We start from the raw sequence: 23,906 nt of genomic DNA on the forward strand, positions 1-23,906 counted from the left end.
TATTGTATATGACCCGCCTCTCCCTATAGCTTACCCCTACTTTTTTCAGAATCTCGAACAGCTTGCACCATTTTATATTGTCGAACGCTTTTTCCAGGTCGACAAATCCTATGAACGTGTCTTGATTTTTCTTTAGCCTTGCTTCCATTATTAGCCGTAACGTCAGAATTGCCTCTCTCGTCCCTTTACTTTTCCTAAAGCCAAACTGATCGTCACCTAGCGCATTCTCAATTTTCTTTTCCATTCTTCTGTATATTATTCTTGTAAGCAGCTTCGATGCATGAGTTGTTAAGCTGATTGTGCGATAATTCTCGCACTTGTCAGCTCTTGCCGTCTTCGGAATTGTGTGGATGATGCTTTTCCGAAAGTCAGATGGTATATCGCCAGACTCATATATTCTACACACCAACGTGAATAGTCATTTTGTTGCCACTTCCCCCAATGATTTTAGAAATTCTGATGGAATATTATCTATCCCTTCTGCCTTATTTGACTGTAAGTCCTCCAAAGCTCTTTTAAATTCCGATTCTAATACTGGATCCCCTATCTCTTCTAAATCGACTCCTGCTTCTTCTTCTATCATATCAGACAAATCTTCACCCTCATAGAGGCTTTCAATGTATTCTTTCCACCTATCTGCTCTCTTCTCTGCATTTAACAGTGGAATTCCCGTTGCACTCTTAATGTTACCACCGTTGCTTTTAGTGTTACCAAAGGTTGTTTTGACTTTCCTGTACGCTGAGTCTGTCCTTCCGACAATCATATCTTTTTCGATGTCTTCCCATTTTTCCTGCAGCCATTTCGTCTTAGCTTCCCTGCACTTCCTATTTATTTCATTCCTCAGCGACTCAGGGACTTGTATTTCTGTATTCCTGATTTTTCCGGAACATGTTTGTACTTCCTCCTTTCATCAATCAACTGAAGTATTTCTTCTGTTACCCATGGTTTCTTCGCAGCTACCTTCTTTGTACCTAAGTTTTCCTTCCCAACTTCTGTGATGGCCCTTTTTAGAGATGTCCATTCCCCTTCAACTGTACTGCCTACTGCGCTATTTCTTATTGCTGTATCTATAGCGTTAGAGAACTTCAAACGTATCTCGTCATTCCTTAGTACTTCCGTATCCCACTTCTTTGCGTATTGATTCTTCCTGACTAATGTCTTGAACTTCAGCCTACTCTTCATCACTACTATATTGTGATCTGAGTCTATATCTGCTCCTGGGTACACCTTACAATCCAGTATCTGATTTCGGAATCTCTGTCTGACCATGATGTAATCTAATTGAAATCTTCCCGTATAGGATTCCTAATGTACAGTCAGTTCCACAAGAAAGTGTACGTCGTTATTCATACGGAAGAAAAAACACTATTATAAATATATGTTTACATGAAAATATGTTTACATGAAAATACATGTTAGTACTAATTGCACAATTACGTAGTATTTAATCCAATCGCCGCCATGATCGATCATAACTTGGCAACTTTTTGGCACGCTTTTCATGAGATTTTCTGCATATTCTCTCGATAACGATCTCCATAACGTCCTGATTTTATATGACAGCCGCTTCAAAGTATGTGTAGGCTTTCCTTTAAGCTTCATCTTAACATACGACCAAACATTTTCGATCGGATTTGCATCCGGAGACACTGCAAGACAATTCATCGTGGACACCCCATTGTCTTGTTTCCGCACTGTACTGAGACGGCTGCGGTGCTTCCGATCTTTTTCCTCTTGAAACACCCAGTTTGCCTCGTTCGCATCAAATAGCTTCTTAACGGACCTCAGAAGGCATTTTTGATAAATATGGCACATTTTTTCTGCTTTAAGATTTCCCGTAAATAAGTGCAAACAGCCAAAACTGCAACTGACATCCGGCCGATGTGGACGAGCGGTACTAAGCGCTTCATTCTGGAACCGCGCGACCGCTACGGTCGGATGTTCGAATCCTGCCACGGGCATGGATGTGTGTGATGTCCTTAGGTTCGTTAGGTTTAAGTAGTTCTAAGTTCTAGGGGACTAACGACCTCAGATGTCAAGTCCCATAGTGCTCAGAGCCATTTGAACCATTTGCAACCGACAAAACAAAACATTCAACTCTCACACTGTTTATCTATACACTGTGCAAAAGCGCGTTGAATACAGGAGACCAGTACCAGAGATATCGCTTCGGACGCTACATTTAACGTTATGGCGTACACTTACTTGTGGAACTGATTGCATCATTGGCTTGATTACATGACAGTGTGCATATGACCATATTTACTCCTTATCCTCTCACTGATACTTTCCTGGAATTTCTCCCAGTTTACCAAAGTCGCCCTGTATATTGATTTCGTACTTATACTACGTACTTCTGTTTTTTGACAATCGTTTATTAACCATGGACATACAGATATTTCTCACGGAGCCTGATTATTCCTAGCCAATACTCGAAACTGGCCGTGACAGTGAACCGACTTGCGACGCCCTTTGTGTCTTATGAACAAAACAATTACTGCATCAGACAGTTAGAAAGTATGAGCAGCGATATAGACCAGTGTGCTGCGGCGTGGAAGCTGTAACAAGAGCGAGTCTGACGGTCGGAGGACGGCCTGCGGCGGCAGCAGCAGCTGCAGCAGCCTAAGACAGTCGGCCGCGGCCGCGCCGAGAGGCTCGCGAATATCGCTGACGAAGCGGTTTTTAATCCTCGCCCGCGTCGCAGCTCGGCACGGCGCCGCTGTCGCCGGCTGCGCTCCTCTTTAAATCATTGTAACTGCTGAGCTGGCGGAGGGAAGGGCAGGGCAGGGCGGGCCAGGGTAGGCTGCACCAGCGCTGCCGCCAGCGGCGCGGTTTATCGACTGGAAACACCGTTAGGCCGGCATCGGCAGCGGCGCCGGATTAAAACTGCACGCCTCTGGCCGGCTACCTGCCTGATTAAACCCCACCGCGGCCGCGCTGAACGTCGCAATCACGGAGGCTGCTCCGCACACCCGACGCCCCTCTCCAGCTGGTCCAAACACTTTCGGGGATATGGCTCTCGCACCAGCGTCGGATAAACGCCATCGCTCTGGTAAAGGAACCTCGGACACCGGCGGTGCTACTGCAAGTGTTCACCCGCTACTGAAGTCTATCTCCAGCGCTATGTCTTCGATTATTAAACCATCAAAAGGGGGCATGAGGTGCTGATTCGGACAAATCATCTACACCCTAATCCATTAAAGCTCGGGTGTGAGACCGTGCAAATTCCACCTCCTCTCCTAATATTAGGTCCTCATATCTTCTGGTGATTCTCGGTGTTAACCAATCTTTTTATACTTACACTACTGGCCACTACAATTGCTACACCAACAGGAAATGCAGATGATTAACGGGTATTCATTGGACAAATACATTGTATTGGAAATGACATGTGATTACATTTTCACGCAATTTGGGTGCATAGATCCTGAGAAACCAGTACCCAGAGCAACCACCTCTGGCCGTAATACCGGCCTCCATACGCCTGGGTATTGAGTCAAACAGAGCTTGGATGGCGTGTACAGGTACCGCTGCCCATGCAGCTTTAACACGATACCACAGTACACCAAGAGTAGTGACTGGCGTATTGTGACGAGCCAGTTGCTCGGCCACCATTGAACAGACGTTTTCAGTTGCTGAGATCTGGAGAATGTGCTGGCCAGGGCAGCAGTCGGACATTTTCTGTATCCAGAAAGGCCCGTACAGGACCTGCAACATGCGGTCGTTCATTATCCTGATGAAATGGAGGGTTTCGCAGGGATCGAGTGAAGGGTAGAGCCACATGTCGTAACACATCTGAAATGTAACGTCCACTGTTCAAAGTCCAGTCAATGCGAACAAGAGGTGATCGAGACGTGTAAGCAATGGCACCCCATACCATCACGCCGGCTGCTACGCCAGTATGGCGATGACTAATACACGGTTCAAATGTGCGTTCACCGCGATGTCGCCAAACACGGATTTGGCATCATAATGCTGCAAACAGAACCTGGATTCATACGAAAAAATGACGTTTTGCCATTCGTGCAACCGGGTTCGTCGTTGAGTACACCATCACAGGGGCTCCTGTCTGTGATGCAGCGTCAAGGGTAACCGCAGCCATGGTCTCCGATCTGATAGCCCATGCTGCTGCAAACGTCGTCGAACTGTTCGTGCAGATGGTTGTTGTCTTGCAAACGTCCCCATCTGTCGACTCAGGGATCGAGACGTGGCTGCACGATCCGTTACAGCCATGCGGATAAGATGCCTGTCATCTCGACTGCTACTGATACGAGGCCGTTAGGATCCAGCACGGCGTTCCGTATTACCCTCCCGAATCCACCGATTCCATATTCTACAAACAGTCATTGGATCTCGAGCAACGCGAGCAGCTATGTCGCGATACGATAAACCGCAATCGCGATAGGCTACAATCCGATGTTTATCAAAGTCGGAAACGTCATGGCACGCATTTCTCCTCCTTACACGACTCATCACAACAATGTTCCACCAGGCAACGCCGGTCAATTGCTGTTTGTGTATGAGAAATAGGTTGGAAATTTTCCTCATGCCAGCACGTTGTAGGTGTCGCCACCGGAGCCAGCCTTGTGTGAATGCTCTGAAAAGCTGATCATTTCCATATCACAGCATCTTCTTCCTGTCGGTTAAATTTCACGTCTGTAGCACGTCATCTTCGTGGTGTAGCAATTTTAATGGCCAGTAGTGTATATAGTTCTGACAGTACCGGTCATAATCTTCTTCTGCGCGGATGCCCACATATTACCTGAACTCTTACGGGACTTGGTAATAATGTCTTCCCCGAGTAATGAATGTGTTGGGTAGGGACACTACGAATGTAGTGTGTGAACATACACTCCTGGAAATTGAAATAACAACACCGTGAATTCATTGTCCCATGAAGGGGAAACTTTATTGACACATTCCTGGGGTCAGATACATCACAAGATCACACTGACAGAACCACAGCCACATAGACACAGGCAACAGAGCATGCACAATGTCGGCACTAGTACAGTGTATATCCACCTTTCGCAGCAATGTAGGCTGCTATTCTCCCATGGAGACGATCGTAGAGATGCTGGATGTAGTCCTGTGGAACGGCTTGCCATGCCATTTCCACCTGGCGCCTCAGTTGGACCAGCGTTCGTGCTGGACGTGCAGACCGCGTGAGACGACGCTTCATCCAGTCCCAAACATGCTCAATGGGGGACAGATCCGGAGATCTTGCTGGCCAGGGTAGTTGACTTACACCTTCTAGAGCACGTTGGGTGGCACGGGATACATGCGGACGTGCATTGTCCTGTTGGAACAGCAAGTTCTCTTGCCGGTATAGGAATGGTAGAACGATGGGTTCGATGACGGTTTGGATGTACCGTGCACTATTCAGTGTCCCCTCGACGATCACCAGTGGTGTACGGCCAGTGTAGGAGATCGCTCCCCACACCATGATGCCGGGTGTTGGCCCTGTGTGCCTCGGTCGTATGCAGTCCTGATTGTGGCGCTCACCTGCACGGCGCCAAACACGCATACGACCATCATTGGCACCAAGGCAGAAGCGACTCTCATCGCTGAAGACGACACGTCTCCATTCGTCCCTCCATTCACGCCTGTCGCGACACCACTGGAGGCGGGCTGCACGATGTTGGGGCGTGAGCGGAAGACGGCCTAACGGTGTGCGGGACCGTAGCCCAGCTTCACGGAGACGGTTGCGAATGGTCCTCGCCGATACCCCAGGAGCAACAGTGTCCCTAATTTGCTGGGAAGTGGCGGTGCGGTCCCCTACGGCACTGCGTAGGATCCTACGGTCTTGGTGTGCATCCGTGCGTCGTTGCGGTCCGGTCCCAGGTCGACGGGCACGTGCACCTTCCGCCGACCACTGGCGACAACATCGATGTACTGTGGAGACCTCACGTCCCACGTGTTGAGCAATTCGGAGGTACGTCCACCCGGCCTCCCGCATGCCCACTATACGCCCTCGCTCAAAGTCCGTCAACTGCACATACGGTTCACGTCCACGCTGTCGCGGCATGCTACCAGTGTTAAAGACTGCGACGGAGCTCCGTATGCCACGGCAAACTGGCTGACACTGACGGCGGCGGTGCACAAATGCTGCGCAGCTAGCGCCATTCGACGGCCAACACCGCGGTTCCTGGTGTGTCCGCTGTGCCGTGCGTGTGATCATTGCTTGTACAGCCCTCTCGCAGTGTCCGGAGCAAGTATGGTGGGTCTGACACACCGGTGTCAATGTGTTCTTTTTTCCATTTCCAGGAGTGTATAAGGTGAGAATGTATGTCTCGCGGGAGGTGTGCGGGAGGTAGTCCTTGCAGTCCCGCTATCCTCTATGCCCTCGGTGGCTTAGATGGATAGAACGTCTGCAATGTATGCAGGAGATCCCGGGTTCTTGTCTCACTCGGGGTACACATTTTCACCTGTCCCCGTTGATATACATATCAACGCCCGTCAGCATCTGAAAATATTAATATGTAATTCTAATTTCAATATTCTTATGGCCACCCCCCCCCCCCCTCCCCCCACGTGTCATAGATTCCTCTGAGAATGACTGGAACATAATTGGCGAAATATTACTAAACGACATAGAAGTTTCACGCTGCATTTCAGTAATTTAATGGACTTGTCATTGAGCATGTAAAGCTGAAAATGTGCAATATGCAGTGTTGCGGCAATGTGTGGATATCGCCGCTTACATGTCGGTCGTGCAGTGAGCCGACTTTACTGTCGCACCCACGCACTTTGTTCAGAATTTAGGCTATAGTTGCGGTGTGGTGATGGAAATTGACAATTACACGTTTCCCGAAAGTGTATTAATTCTGCACAAACGAGTAAATGAAGAAGTGACAAAAACGACATCCGATCGCTACCTCTATTAACGGTCTGAGCAGTGGCGGCTGGCGCTAGGGTGCTCCAATTGTATCGCTGATATCGATATTCGGCTTTCCTGTTATCTTTGACTGCTCCCCCGGCGGTTTTCCGGGTGAACGTGTGACGGAAGAGTCTCCGGTCAGCGTTCAACGAGCCAACTTGTGTTGAAATCAACCGTGCGTCCTCAACCGTGGTGCATGGGCCTCGCCGTGCTCGCCGCCCTTGTCTTTCGGCGCGCGCCTGGTCGTACGGTGACGATCATTGAGCGCCTTGACGTGCAAAATTGTGGTGGGTTCGTCGTCTCACGCTAAACAGCTTCCCAGCTCGTAATTTGCAGGCTCCAAGTTACGAATGACTTTTTTTCTGTGTTCAGCTAAGAAGATTGTTGATACTTATGGTGGCACGGGTAGCTGTCAGAGGTGCTTCTGTTTCCAAAGTGGCTATTTTTAAGGAGACTTATGTTCCACATTCCGTTTCTGTTTATCCGTGGAGTGTGTGTTTTAAGTGATTTTCATGCAAATTTTAACTTGATTTAGCGCATATTGCCAGCTGTAGGACTGGCTGCGGTTGCGTACGTGCCCTGCAGCCGTAGAGTTGATGGTTTAATCGTCTGTCATGGCAGCATTTGGTATGTTTATTTAATGCTGAAAGTGCCTTAAGGCAACTGGAAGTGATCTCTAAGGTTTCCTGCTAATTTGCTGGGAGACTGGTAATCTTAGAGTATTGCTCCGTAAGAATTTGGGGGTGAGCTTATTATTTATTCCAGTGTGGCTGTGATTTGACCTTGTTTTCATTGCAATCTAATTGTGCTGCAGGCCATTTGTTAGGACTGCTTGTTCCCTGGCGTCGGGTCGGCTATGGATTGTCAGGACTGCTCACTGTGGTGCAGGTTGGATCATATATGAATATATACCGCCTGCTATGTGACCCTGTGCACAAGAAGTGGGCAGTGAACGCTTGTATTGTCTGCCGGTCGTAGCGTTGTTGCTTCCAAACACTGCTATGGCCTTAACGCTGCAATTTGGGAATCATTCTGAGTCACTATGTCCGTTAGTTACGTGAAGCCACCCTGTTATAATATTAGCATTTCTGTAAGTTATTTTACTGGTTGAGTTATTAGTAGCCATTCTTATTTAACACCTATTTTAATCATTTGTGTATCTTTAATGACAATGGCCGCGTGTCCGTAACGAACGAACCTTCTTCGTGATCGCGAGACGCCGTGTACTTTACGGACGCGAAGGAACGAGAGAGGAAACGAATGGAAAGCGCCAAACAAACTTCCCTACGTGTCGGCGAGGAGCTCGACCCACGTGGCGCACGGCTGGCAGAAACTGCTCGTTGGCTCGGCTCGCACTGCCGTTGTTTTTTACTGGCCCGCATCCTTGCCAGAGTTTTGCCTTCCGATAAGAGCGCGCGCCGAGGGATGCCTCACTATCTGACTCAGCTAACTTGAGCCAGCAATGAGCAAGTCTGGTCCGCTCACATTTCTGTGACGCGACTGTCAAAACAGTATTAGGCTGAGCATGAATTTATTTATTTATATATTTATTTATTTTTTTGCTACAACATAATATGTAATCCCCGGACGGTTTTCGCCTTTTATACTAGAGGTATCCACAGTGAATTTTATCGGTAATAATATACAAATTTGTCTTTGCTCATGACAGTTATAGATTTGAACCAGTTGGCGCAATAATTGTACAGCCACGCGGGGTAGGTGCGTGGTCAAGGCGTCTTGCCATGGTTCGCGCTGCTCCCCCCGTCGGAAGTTCGAGTCCTCTGTCGGGTATGGGTGTGTGTGTGTGTGTGTGTGTGTATGTGTGTGTGTGTGTTGTCCTTAGTGTAAAAATGGTTCGAATGGCTCTGAGCACTATGGGACTTAACATCTGTGGTCTTCAGTCCCCTACAACTTAGAACTATTTAAACAGAACTAACCTAAGGACATCACACACGTCCATGCCCGAGGCAGGACTCGAACCTGCGACCGTAGCAGTTGCGCGGTTCCGGACTGAGCGCCTAGAACCACTAGACCACCGCGACCGGCATCCTTAGTGTAAGTTGGTTTAAGTTAGATTAGGTAGTGTGTAAGCATAGGAACCGATGAATTCAGCAGTTTGGTCCCATAAGAACTTACCACCAAAGAAATAATTGTACAGAAATAAACTGTTCTTGCCCGTCCAGCCAAAACCTGCGGTTGCTCTCATGTGGTGATAGTTAGGAGACACACCGTCCACTTCACTTATCAAACTATTTCGACGCATAAGTGTCGTAAGTGAAGCCGAAGGGCGTCGTATTTGAAGGAAAATTCGCTGAAGACGCTTTTAATACAGGAAGTGCTACGTAAAACTGGGCCGAAGAATATGCACGGTAATACCGAGGTGGGTTAATTCTTGTTGGAGAACATTACAGAAGGTGCTGGATGTGGCCACCGTAGACGTGGATGTAGGGTTATGTTCCATTTCTCAAACCGAGAGACACGCTGAGCAGCTCTGCCTAAGGCACAGCAGCGATAGCTTTTTCAACGAGCTGCTGCAGCCCTTCCTGATCCTTCAGTTTTCTCCGTCGGTAAAAATCACAGACAGAGTGATCAGGCAGTTGACATGACCGTGAGACTGTATTGTCTCTGCTGATTGTCCTCTCCTCAACGAACTACACTTGCACTCGTGACATGATTGTCAAGGTGCAGTGTGTCGTTGTTCCATCTTGCCAAAAATATCCATACGTTCGTTCATCTTCCGTGGGTTCATCCACATGTCGGTGGAACAGCTTCTGAACATGCCGCTTAAAATTAACAGTTTGGTGCAAAAATCATGTTACCATGCGGAAACTTCCTGCCAGATTAAAACTTCTGCCACTATCTCGTCTCCTACCTTCCAAACTTTACAGAAGCTCTCCTGCGAACCTTGCAGAACTAGCACTAATGACAAAGCGAAGTACACGGGGCATAACATCTGAGGGATGCACAGACATGTGGTAGCACCCGACTGCCGCATCGGAATCGCCGTTTCTAGCATTTTCTGCAGTGAGCGCAGCAAGTGCTTCGCGTCAGTATTTTAAATATTTTTCGGTGCTGTCTTACTTTGCCCACCCTTTATAAATGTGTTTTAAATGTGTCTGAGAATTAAATATGATATTACGGTAAGAAACGGACGTCTTTCAAACACATTTGTTTCATATAAGGAGCCTTGGTCTCCAGTGCCTCGTGACAGAGCCATTCCAGCGGGTTGTTGCCCTGATTACCATTCTGACTATATTGCACAGATAATATCTGCACACCAGTAAATATATACTACTGGCCATTAAAATTGCTACACCACGAAGATGACGTGCTACAGACGCGAAATTTAACCGATAGGAAGAAGATGCTGTGATATGCAAATAATTAGCTTTTCAGAACATTCACCCAAGGTTGGCGCCGGTGCCGACACCTACAAAGTGCTGACATGAGGAAAGTTTCCAACCTATTTCTCATACACAAACAGCAGTTGACCGGCGTTGCCTGGTGAAACGTTGTTATGATGCCTCGTGTAAGGAGGAGAAATGAGTACCATCACGTTTCCGACTTTGATACAGGTCAGATTGTAGCCTATCGCGACTGCAGTTTACCGTATCGCGACATTACTGCTCGCGTTGCTCGAGATCCAATGCCTGTTAGCAGAATACGGAATCGCTTGGTTCAGGAGGGTGATACGGAACGCCGTACTGGATCCCAACGGCTTCGTGTCACTAGCAGACGAGATGACAGGCATCTTATCCGCATGGCTGTAACGGATCGTGCGGCCACGTCTCGATCCCTGAGTCAACAGATGGGGACGTATGCAAGGCAACAACCATCTGCACGAACAGTTCGACAACGTTTGCAGCAGCATGGACTATCAGATCGGAGACCATGGCTGCGGTTACCCTTGACGCTGCATCACAGACAGGGGGCCTGCGATGGTGTACTCAACGACGAATCCGGGTGCACGAATGGCAAAACGCCTTTTTTTCGGATGAATGCAGGTTCTGTTTACAGCATCATGATGGTCGCATCCGTGTCTGGCGACATTGGGCTGAACGCACATTGGAAGCGTGTATTCGTCATCGCCATACTGGCGTATCACCCGGCGTGATGGTATGGGGTGCCATTGGTTACACGTCTCGATCACCTCTTGTTCGCATTGACGGCACTTTGAACAGTGGACGCTACATTTCAGATGTGTTCCGACCCGTGGCTCTACCCTTCATTCGATCCCTGTGAAACCCTATATTTCATCAGGATAATGCACGACCGCATGTTGCAGGTCCTGTACGGGCCATTCTGGATACAGAAAATGTTCGTCTGCTGCCCTGGCCAGCACATTCTCCAGATCTCTCACCAATTGAAAACGTCTGTCAATGGTGGCCGAGCAACTGGCTCGTCACAATACGCTAGTCACTACTCTTGATGAACTGTGGTATCGTGTTGAAGCTGCATGGGCAGCTGTACCTGTACACGGCATCCAAGCTCTGTTTGACTCAATGCCCAGGCGTATCAAGACCGTAATAAGCTTTTCAGAACATTCACCCAAGGTTGGCGCCGGTGCCGACACCTACAAAGTGCTGACATGAGGAAAGTTTCCAACCTATTTCTCATACACAAACAGCAGTTGACCGGCGTTGCCTGGTGAAACGTTGTTATGATGCCTCGTGTAAGGAGGAGAAATGAGTACCATCACGTTTCCGACTTTGATACAGGTCAGATTGTAGCCTATCGCGACCGCAGTTTACCGTATCGCGACATTACTGCTCGCGTTGCTCGAGATCCAATGCCTGTTAGCAGAATACGGAATCGTTTGGTTCAGGAGGGTGATACGGAACGCCGTACTGGATCCCAACGGCTTCGTATCACTAGCAGGGGTTGTTCTGGGAACTGATTTCTCATGAGCTAAGCACCCAAATTGCGTGAAAATGTAATCGCATATCAGTTCTAGTACAATATATTTGGCCAATGAATGCCCGTTTATCATCTGCATTTCTTCTTGGTGTAGCAATTTTAATGGCCAGTAGTGTACTTTCCGCTCTTATAAAGATCGCATTTTCGTTGACTCATGGTACACTCTGGACCGTACTAACAGCTAGCAAACAACGTGTAATTGTGGCAATCGTATTATGGAATACAGCAGGTTCATCGTTTCTGTCTTATTTGTGCGACATTAGAATGTATAAGTGGCATGTTGAGCACATAACAAAGAGGCACTCATAATATGAAGCAATAGGTTTGCTGTACTACATGGCCCTATTTTAGATCTTCTGTTGTGGAAGATATGAGAACTAAGAGTAGTTACCAGCCACTTTATTGGACAGGTGGCTAATGAAACATTTCAACACGTCAACAGATGATCCAAGGCAAATAGACTATCGTTAAATCTTGACGATACCCGCTACATACAACCCAGTACTCCCCACAAAATTTTACGAGGCCTTAAAAATGTATAACTAATTTAGATTAATATAATGTGTCATGCATTGGTGCGTTACCTGAAAACTCATTTAATATGTGTACTATGTTCGGAACACATTTTCATCCGGAAAGAAAGTACGTTGAAAGTTATTCGATGGAGAGCGGAAAAGGTGAAAAACTGAGGCTCAATATCAAGGAAGTAGTGTGGCTGTGGAATGGCTTCCCAGCCCTGCTCCTGTATAACAGCCGGCCGTAGTGGCCGTGCGGTTCTAGGCGCTGCAGTCTGTAACCGAGCGACCGCTACGGTCGCAGGTTCGAATCCTGCCTCGGGCATAGATGTGTGTGATGTCCTTAGGTTAGTTAGGTTTAATTAGTTCTAAGTTCTAGGCGACTGATGACCTCAGAAGTTAAGTCGCATAGTGCTCAGAGCCATTTGAACCAATCCTGTATAACGTTTTTGTAAGTCTAGCAAAATCCCTGCGGTCATTATCATGGAGTAGTGTCACTTCACGCAACCTTCCTGGTCGTTGCTCTTGGACTGTGTCTGGAAGACGCCTCGGTTGTTGACAGTAAATCTCAGAAGTGATGGTTACGCCTCTCGGATCACACCGTCGCTGTTCACCAGATGCATCTTTTGTTATCGTTTGTGGTTGTGCGCAGGTCTTTGCACGCGGAGTTGCTTTGTTTGGGCTCAGCCATTCCTTTCTTTTCATCGCATTAGCATAAAGGAAACATTTCTCTTCACCACTAAGGACAAGGGGTGCGAATGGTCGGTGTCGGTCACGGGCCAGTTGATAACGAGCAAGCAGAGTTGTACATACGCCACCCGCTGGTTTTTATGATTTTGCCTTAAAATAATAAAACTATTTTCTTGCCGTAATCTGTCGAATGACACTATCCCCATACATAGCACAAATGTTTCTGGGTGCCTCCGTTGTTGTCACCCGTCTACTGACCTCAAGTGTTCCGGTTTCTCCACGTGTCACTCCATGTCCTAGCGTCCACACCTCCACTCACCATCTCCAAATGATAGAGTGACAATATGTAAAACTCAAATAGTGAGCGTGAACAAATCAAACGTGGCAATCGATAAATAAACCGTAGCAAGCGGAATACCAACATGCGAAATTGAAACACTACGAAGTTATGTACCAACCTAACGGCCTGGCAGCAGGTACGAGAGACGAGCCTTTCGCCGCCCTACATACAATTAAACTTACAGAGAAGCGACAGCGAAACACTGCGGAGATATTTCCGGCCTCCGCCGCCAGCAGTGGCGCCCGACACCCCACGCGGCGCGGCCAGCCGCGCCCGGCGAGCGCATTAGGAACACATGCGAGCTGTCGCCGCTCCCGTATGTATGAGCCAATGAGGCGCCGCGAATTGCCGCGGCTACATTATCGATGAGCGGGCACGACGGCCAATCTAGTCGGCCGCGGCCGCAGCTGGCGCTCTACCTGTTACGACCTCCCGGAATGGCCGCAGATAAATACTGAAATTCGGCCCCGGTTAAATGTTTCAGCGGACCCGAATCCGTAACGCGCCCACCCCTCGGTCTGCAGAGCCGCATGGGCGCGCCCACCGCTGCGACAGGACAGACCCCTGCCACCTGTCTGGCCTCGCTCTACGTCCATTTCAAACAAATATCTAGTCAATAATATTTTACTTCCTCTGAATATCTTGAATCTGAAGGTTCACACGACTTGCAGAAGAACTCCCTGAAATAAGCGAGAAACCATTATCACAGCGAAAGTTGTTTCTAAAACTTCAACAGCTGGCGCCTTGCTATCGCTAATGCATCCCTCTTAACCTTAACCCTTTTATTGTTAAAATTTACATAGCCCTACTTTCAACATTGCAGCCCAGTCAGCAATCGTCATAATCTAATATATAAGAAACTATCAACCTCGATTGCGGTAATGAAACCAACCTTTACCTACGTTTCAGCAAGTAACTGAGCCTTCTTCAGAAGATATACCTGATTCTATATGTCTACGGGGGCATGGTCTAGAAAAATTCAGGCTGTTTTAGTTTTATTTCTAGACCATGCCCTCTGAAGAAGGCTCAATTACTTGGGCTGAAACCTAAGTAAAGGTTGGTTTCATTACCGCAATCGAGGCTGATAGTTTCCTATACGTTAAAATTTACATTGAATCAAAAAAAGTAGTAACATCAAGAAATAAACGATAGCTGGCAGGCGTGCTTCTACATCTGAAAGACAATGTTTGTTAAAATTGTGCACCACACACAAAGCGCCACCGCGTGGATGCAAATCAGGTTTGCTTTAAATACGCGGTGTAACGGTGGTGAGAGATAGCTACCTTTGAGATTCGACGTGGTAAGTGAGTCAAGAATGCCTTTATGACCACGAAGACGCCATTATGAACAGCTCATCGTGTTCGAACGACGTCGTGTAATATGCTTATGAGAAGATGGATGTTTCTTCCACGATACAGCAGAAAGACTTGGAAGTAACGTAGAATGTAGCCATTGTACATGATTACTGGCAGCGGTGGTTGTAAGAAAACCGGGCGCCGGGCGACCAAGTGGCAGGACCGGGAGGGAAGGCCTTTGTGTACGGCGTGTGGTTTTGGCAGAGCGTACTGCGTCTGTAGTACCAATTCGAGGCAGCAATTGGCACCATGGTGACGCAACGAACTGTTACAAATCGGTGCCTTCAAGAACGCTCCGAACCAAACGCCCTGAAGTGGGCATGTCAGTAACCCCAAGACATCGAAACTTGCGACTTCAGTTGTGTCAAGCGGGAGCTCGTTGGAGGGCGAGGTGGAGGTCTGTTGTTTTCTCTGATGAAAACCATATGTTGGCTAGAAGGAGGCCAGGTGAGCACCTGCATCCAACCAGTCCACGACTTTGGCACGCTGGACGCACACTGGAGTTATGATCTCGACTGCGACAGCAGAAGCTATCTCGTGGATATGCCACTAGCCACTAATCCTGACTGCAAATTTATATGTCGGGTGATATGACCTCTCGCGCTACCATTCACGAACAACATTCCAGGGGTTGTTTTTTTACAAGATAAACGATCGTCCACCTTCCGCTGTTGTAACTCAATGTGCTCCACAAAGTGTCGACATGTTGACTGGGCCTGCTCAATCACCTTATCTGTCTCCACTCTAGCGCATATGGGATATCATCAGACAACAGCTGCTGTGTCATCCGCATTCAGCATTACCCGTCCCTTTATTGACCGACCAAGTGCAACTGGTTGGAACTCTATCACACCGACTGGCATCCTCAACGACTGCATGCTTGCAGTGAACATTTAGTAGCCTACTTCCGTTATTAATGTACAATCATATCATATCTGCAATGTCTTTTCTCGCGCGTACCTATGATCTCTCAACGTTAGTTGCTTAAATACGCAACGTAGACAAATAATGTATTCCCTAAATTTCATTACTCTTTGTTAGTTATTTCTTCGTTTTGCGATATTTTTTCCGTCAGTGCTTCCAGTTTATATTTAAAAAACAAAAGTTCAAAACATGTCTTGCTTTATTGTAAATATCTACTTTCACTACAAAAAAAATTTTTTGCTGATCGATTTTTAAAATCGGTGAAGTAGGCCACATGTTTCCCATGTACCTAACTAGATCTCTGTTTTCATGTGAACCTAGGATTTACACAAATTTTTGATTTTAAAGTGACTTTACCAGGGTGGCATTTATGGAAAAAGTATAAAAAACCAGTACCAAAGCTCATGTATGTTTCAAAACAATGTCTGTGCTGAACACATTTACTCGTAGTTACTTCAGATAATCTTAGAATGGAGGAAATGGTGATTTGATCTCATTTTCGTCAAATAGCCACGCCATAAACACACGTCGCCCCATTTGATCGTTCATAGCCTTTTACACACATCAAAGAAAGTTTTGCATCACCTCGGTTCCCAGAACTCCTGAAGATAGACGGTGACTGCGGATATTGTATCACAGACACAGTCCCTTTGATTGTTCAGAGATGTCACTAAACCCGCCCAAAGATGTAAACAACGATGCACGAGCAACGCCTATAAGACGGAGGGGGTCCGACAGCCGATCAGTTCCAGTCATTCCACCAAGAAGGAGGTACACGGCTCGTGTTGTCTGTAGTTCAACGATGCCTAGACGGTCAACACCGCGGTTCTGTCGCGTCCGCATTGTTACTTTGTGCCAGGAAGCACCCTTAACAAGCGAAGTGTCCAGGCGTCTCGGAGTGAACCAAATCGACGTTGTTCTGACATGGAGGAGATACAGAGAGACAGGAACTGTAGATGACATGCCTCGCTCAGGCCACCCAAGGGCTACAACTGCAGTGGATGACCGCTACCTCCGGATTATGGCTAGGAGGAAACCTGACAGCAATGCCACCATGTTGGATAATCCTTTTCGTTCAGCCACAGAACGTCGTGTTACAAGTCATACTGTGCGCATTAGGCTGCATGACGCATAACCTCACTCCCGACGTCCATAGCGGGGTCCATCTTTGCCAACAGGACACCATGCACCGCGATACAGGTGGGCTCAACAACATGTTGAATGGACCACTCAGGAATGGCATCACGTTCTTTTCACCGATGAGTGGCGCATATTCCTTCAAGCAGACAATCGTCGGAGACGTGTTTGGAGGCAACCCGGTCAGGCTGAACGCCCTAGACACACTGTCCAGTAAGTAGGAGGGTCCCTGCTGGTTTGGGGTGGCATTATGTGGGGCCGGCGTACACCGCTGTACGATACGTGAATGCCATCCTCCGACCAAGAGTGCAACCACAGCGGCAGCATATTGGCGACGCATTCGTCTTCATGGACGGCAATTCGCGCCCCCATCGTGCACATATTGTGACTGACTTTCTTCAGGATAACGACATCACTCCAGTAGAGGGGCCCCAGCATGTTCTTCAGACATGAACCCCATCGAACATGCCTGGGACAGATTGAAAAGGTCTGTTTATGGACGATGTGACCCACCAACCACTCTGAGGGATCTACGCCGAATTGCCGTTGAGGAGTGGTACAATCTGGACCAACAGTGCCTTGATGAACTTGTGCATAGTATACCACGTCGAATACAGGCATGAAGCAATGCAAGAGGACGTGCTACTGGGTATTAAATGTAACGATGTGTACAGAAATCTGGGCCACCACCTCTGAAGGTCTCGCTGTATGGTGGTACAACATGCAATGTGTGGTTTTCATGAGCAATAAAAAGAGCGGATATGATGTTTATGTTGATCTCTAATCCAATTTTCTGTTCAGGTTCCGGGACTCTCGGAACCGAGTTGATGCAAAACTTTTTTTGATGTGTGTATATGGGCACCCGTAGTATTTTTCTCCAAGTTCCGTAAGCATGTTGCTACATCATATATGATAATGACAGGTGTGGCGGGGAGAATAAGATGAAAATACGTTTACAGGTGACGAGGAGTTGGCTAGACAGTAAAGATTGATATTTGATACAAAAAATTGTGAGGTGATGATGTCAATGAAGAATAAGAGGAGAGTAACAACGAATATAAGTATCAGACGGCAAGAACTTAAGAAAGTGGAAACGTTCAAGTACCTGGGGATTGTTAGAAAACAGATTCAGTAAGATTAGTGAAAGGAAAGGTAAGGACTGCAAAATGTAAGAAGCCCGGTATAGATCAAGGCTGTAACACCAAAAACCAAGCAAATATTACACAAATCGTACTATGCTCCAGCACTGACGTGTGCCTCAGAAACGAGGGTAATGAAGAAAGGTAAGTGAGCGAGATACAAGCTGGTGAGATGAAATTTTGATAATGCGAGATAGGACTAACTAGAATAGACACAATAAGGAAGAGTACGGTGAGACAAACAGTGAAAGAAAAACCCATGCAAGATACCATAGAAAATGCAAGAGTAAGATGGTATGGACACGTTAAAAGAATTAAAGTTGGCAGGTTACCAAGACAGGTTCTTGAAATGAGAGAGTTCCCGCTTATCACAAGTGTTCTTCAACTTACACTTTGCAACTACGAAGAAGATCGAGCTATTTGCGGCACTATCAGTTACATTGATCGAGGCTCCTTCAACTGCTGTTCCCAACTAATCTTCACTTCGGCTTTGAGACCTAATACAGACAGCGCTATATTCTGATGTTTATACTGATTACTAAATACACTCCTGGAAATTGAAATAAGAACACCGTGAATTCATTGTCCCAGGAAGGGGAAACTTTATTGACACATTCCTGGGGTCAGATACATCACATGATCACACTGACAGAACCACAGGCACATAGACACAGGCAACAGAGCATGCACAATGTCGGCACTAGTACAGTGTATATCCACCTTTCGCAGCAATGCAGGCTGCTATTCTCCCATGGAGACGATCGTAGAGATGCTGGATGTAGTCCTGTGGAACGGCTTGCCATGCCATTTCCACCTGGCGCCTCAGTTGGACCAGCGTTCGTGCTGGACGTGCAGACCGCGTGAGACGACGCTTCATCCAGTCCCAAACATGCTCAATGGGGGACAGATCCGGAGATCTTGCTGGCCAGGGTAGTTGACTTACACCTTCTAGAGCACGTTGGGTGGCACGGGATACATGCGGACGTGCATTGTCCTGTTGGAACAGCAAGTTTCTTTGCCGGTCTAGGAATGGTAGAACGATGGGTTCGATGACGGTTTGGATGTACCGTGCACTATTCAGTGTCCCCTCGACGATCACCAGTGGTGTACGGCCAGTGTAGGAGATCGCTCCCCACACCATGATGCCGGGTGTTGGCCCTGTGTGCCTCGGTCGTATGCAGTCCTGATTGTGGCTCTCACCTGCACGGCGCCAAACACGCATACGACCATCATTGGCACCAAGGCAGAAGCGACTCTCATCGCTGAAGACGACACGTCTCCATTCGTCCCTCCATTCACGCCTGTCGCGACACCACTGGAGACGGGCTGCACGATGTTGGGGCGTGAGCGGAAGACGGCCTAACGGTGTGCGGGACCGTAGCCCAGCTTCATGGAGACGGTTGCGAATGGTCCTCGCCGATACCCCAGGAGCAACAGTGTCTCTAATTTGCTGGGAAGTGGCGGTGCGGTCCCCTACGGCACTGCGTAGGATCCTACGGTCTTGGCGTGCATCCGTGCGTCGCTGCGGTCCGGTCCCAGATCGACGGGCACGTGCACCTTCCGCCGACCACTGGCGACAACATCGATGTACTGTGGAGACCTCACGCCCCACGTGTTGAGCAATTCGGCGGTACGTCCACCCGGCCTCCCGCATGCCCACTATACGCCCTCGCTCAAAGTCCGTCAACTGCACATACGGTTCACGTCCACGCTGTCGCGGCATGCTACCAGTGTGAAAGGCTGCGATGGAGCTCCGTATGCCACGGCAAACTGGCTGACACTGACGGCGGCGGTGCACAAATGCTGCGCAGCTAGCGCCATTCGACGGCCAACACCGCGGTTCCTGGTGTGTCCGCTGTGCCGTGCGTGTGATCATTGCTTGTACAGCCCTCTCGCAGTGTCCGGAGCAAGTATGGTGGGTCTGACACACCGGTGTCAATGTGTTCTTTTTTCCATTTCCAGGAGTGTAGCTTCTTAAACGGTCGTTATAACTCTCTCTGACATTTGACGGTATCTGCCACAAAATGGGTTGCGCTCGTTCGTTCTGGCTGTACAAATTTGGATCTGTCATTGAACGAGGTTAAACAATCTGATGGTAACATTGTTGCTTGATAATTGCCAGCTTGACTCCGTATGACCGAAATGTCTATTTCAAATGAGAATACGTCCTGATACAGAGATATATTAGCAGTAAGGGTACCATATAATTTGCTTGAAGTATGTGTATTTCGATGTTTTCACCGATATATATTCAGCAACGTAACGTGTTACGTCTATATTAGTTTTGCAAATTGGTATTCCGGTTATTATGGGTTTATTTAACGAGTGTCAGTTTTTATTTGTAGTTCACTGTTGCTGTTTGAGTTTAATGTTGTCATTTTGTCATTCAGACATAGTGAGTGGAGCTGTGGACGCTAGAAAATGGAACGTCGAGTTGAGAAATCAGATAATTTCCAACATATTATACTGTTTGAGGTGAACAAAGGCGTGACAGCAGCGGAGAAAGCCAGAAACATTTGCACCGAGTATGAAGATAATGCCATTGGACAGAGCAAGAATATGAAATGGCATTCTCGTTTAAGAAGTGTCGTTTTGACATTACTGACTCTACACGTTCAGGAAGACCTTCGGGATTTGATAAAGATCGTTTAAACTCATAATAGTATATTTCAGTGTGCTCGAGAACTGGCACATGTGATGAACTGTGATAATTCCAGCACCGTGCAACATTTGTATACAGTTGGGAAGCCGAAACAAAAAAATCGGTGGGTGGCCATATGTGCGTTTCTGCTTGCTTGTCGTCAACTGCTAGTGAGCAGTGCCGTCCATTCCTACCCTGTATCGTTATTGGTGACCCGTATCGCTATATGTGACCAGAAATGGTGTCTTTATGCTACCCTAAGGGAAAGAAAGAACGGCTGGGGTCCAAACAAAGCAGCAATTCCGAGCACAAAGACCTCCGCACATCCACAAAATATAACGTTGTGCATCTGATGGAACAGTGACGGTGTGGTTTACTACGAATTGCTTCTCCGAGGTTTAACCATCACCGCTGACAATTATTGTCAAGAACTGAGACGTCTTGCAGGCAAACGCCAATAACAACGACCCAGGAAGACTACGTGAAGGGATGCTACATCACGACAAGGCCCGACAGCATTCTGCAAGACTGACAGAAGTTGCGTTGGAAAGTCATTCCGCACCCACCTTATTCATCTGATTTTGCGCCCTCGGATTTTCACCTTTTCCGCTCTCTACCTAACACCTGTCAAGGAACTTGCTTTCCGTACGAAAATGCGCACGACGTGTTCTTCGCCTCAGAACTACATGACTTTTATAGTCGTGGAATCGAATAGTTATCCCAGCGTTGGCAGACTGTTCTGAATAGTGATGTATAACATATTATCAATGAATAAAATCTCTCTTTTTCAGGATTTGTTGTTTTCATTAAAATTATAGAGAAACGCTACGGACTTATGCACCAGCCCTCAATAAAAGCAAGTTTTAATTACAATTACGTCTTTCATATCGCTGAACACGTTGTATCAAGAGACACCATACCAAACTTGAAAGCATGAGACACAGAAGAATTAGTCACATCATATATAGGTCATTTGGCTCTTGTGCATTGTGAATAAGTGTTGCTTTTTCTCCAGTCCACTAAATCTGCTCCCAATCGTATCCATTGCCTATGTCTACGTTTCTTATGAAAAGTACAATCTGCAGTCTGGCGCTTGTGTTCCTCTGGGGAGAGCAAAGCGCGAGATGGCGGGCAGAGGGTGTGGGGGGCGGGGATACGGGGTAGCCTCCCCGTAGAAAATTGCAAACGTAATTCAATTACCTCTTCCTGACTGTAATTAAGTGATCGCTCAGTCAGGACGGCAACAATAAAACCAGCGCTGGCACGAGTCGTTAGCTCTCTCCGAAGAAACGAAAGTCGTTCGAGCGTGATTTGACAACAAGGAAAATTAATGAACACGTGGCTAAGATTAAAAGTAGGAGGCAAGCTGCCTTCCCGTTTGAAAATTGGAGAGCGGAAAGTCAGCTGCCGCTACCGCTTCTCACAGCCTAAGCCCCATTAACGAACGTTAAGCATTCTGATGACTACAAGAAGGTCCGCGTATTACATCCTTTCAACTCTCGGTTGAGACGATAAGAAGTTTCATACATTCGCGTTCTCGTCGTATCACTCGAGCAACCCGAACACCAGGTCTTTTGTAATCGGAGGGATATAGGCTTGTATTAAACTACTGGAATTCAAAATTGCGTAGGCTTTCCCAGCCAGTCAGTTAACACAAATGTTGTGTGTGTATGGAGCAGCGTCACTTTGTAAAACAGCTGTCAGTGAATAAAACTGACGTTGCGGTGGCCTCCTTTTGGGTATACTGGAGTACTTTGTTGCCCCAGGTCCATTACACTTCGTCGTGGCTACGGTATTGAGAACAATTTCAATACCTCTGATATCATTGGCCTCCCATGGCGGAAGGAGTGGGAAACTTTATTAGATCGGTTTTCTATGACGAATCAGCAAATGGGGGTGATGAATTCTGAACAAGTTGGTGGGATTCTCCTACCTTAATCACCAGCAGTCTCGGATACTTAAAGATATCTGCGTCCCCAATATCAAGTTACTACATCTTCATTGAGGTGTTACATAAAACCTAAGCTTTCTGTAATACATATCTGAGCTATTTGCGCAGTAAAATTAGTTACAACTTATAACGTAGAAACCGTCATCGTGTTTTCCTCTTATTTGTGTGGCGTTCTATGTACGCTAATGATCTAACTGAATTAGTTGCACCTCATATGTAGAATAGATTGTTAGTAGAAATAACTGCTTTTGTTAAAGAGTAAGTAAATTTGGGATGTTTTAGAAAACTAACTTTTATTTAACACACCGTAGAAGAGGTAGGCTATAGATAAAGAGGAAGTTGTAAACCCTTCCTTCCTAATCGGCCTATTGGATTGCGATATATATGACTGTCATCTTGTGGACCTAACAACATTTCATAGCGAGTAAGTATCGTTACCGAAGGAGAGCAATACTGGCTATTAGGAGAAAAGTGTACAACAGACCGTTCTGAAGGAAGAATCGGTTCTAAACCCAATCTAAATACTGATAATAGTTTTGAAATAGGTGGAATTTAGTGCAGTCTCTCACGAACCCCCAGAGGGAAAAAGAGTACCACGTAATATTTGATAAAAAAAAAAAGGAAAATTAAATGATCGCTAGCCCACTAGGGCAATGAATATCCAGAATCCTAAGAAATGTAAAGGCAAAGGAAATTAAGCAAATAATCACTCGCGTGGCAACAGAAGGTTGTCACGCTTTTCCACAACACAACAGTTCAGAAGAAAATAAATGAATGAATAAAATGTAAATTTTCAAGGCCGGAATTGTCACAATTAATAAAATATTCCAAGGTATTATGCCGTAGTCGAAGGTATTTCACTTTAAAACCCGGCGCTTCGTCCCCATCTGCGGAGGACGTTTTCAAGGGGGATCGTAGCTTTGTTGAATGTCCGATACACACCCTGTCAGTAGAGAGCCAGGGTGTGAATCGGACATTCAACAAAGCTACGACTCCCCTTGAAAATGTCCTTCGCAGATGTGAACGAAACGTCGGGTTTCAAAGTAAAATCCCTTCGACCAAGGCATAATAACCCGAAAAATTTTATTAACTGTAGCACTGAGTTTACAGTTACTTATTCAGAAATACTAAATTTTGGAGGCAAAGTTAAATTAATTGATTGTTAAACAAATGACTAACTGTAACTGAAACTTGGTTACGTCAAAAATGTCTTTTTCTAACCTCAGCGTAACGTAATGTAGAGTTTGGAAAAAGACAAGCAATTTATTTTCAATGGTTGAAAGATGGAACTGATTTTACTTTAAGTAAATGAGCCACTGATTTGCTTTTAACATAAGAACAGTAAAATACATATGAAGCCAGCAGAAGTCACTCGCTAAGCTAAATACAGAATAAATCTTTAGATATTAGTTTTGCA

The sequence above is a fragment of the Schistocerca piceifrons genome, chromosome 1 (assembly GCF_021461385.2).
Source record: "Schistocerca piceifrons isolate TAMUIC-IGC-003096 chromosome 1, iqSchPice1.1, whole genome shotgun sequence".
NCBI lineage: Eukaryota > Metazoa > Arthropoda > Insecta > Orthoptera > Acrididae > Schistocerca > Schistocerca piceifrons.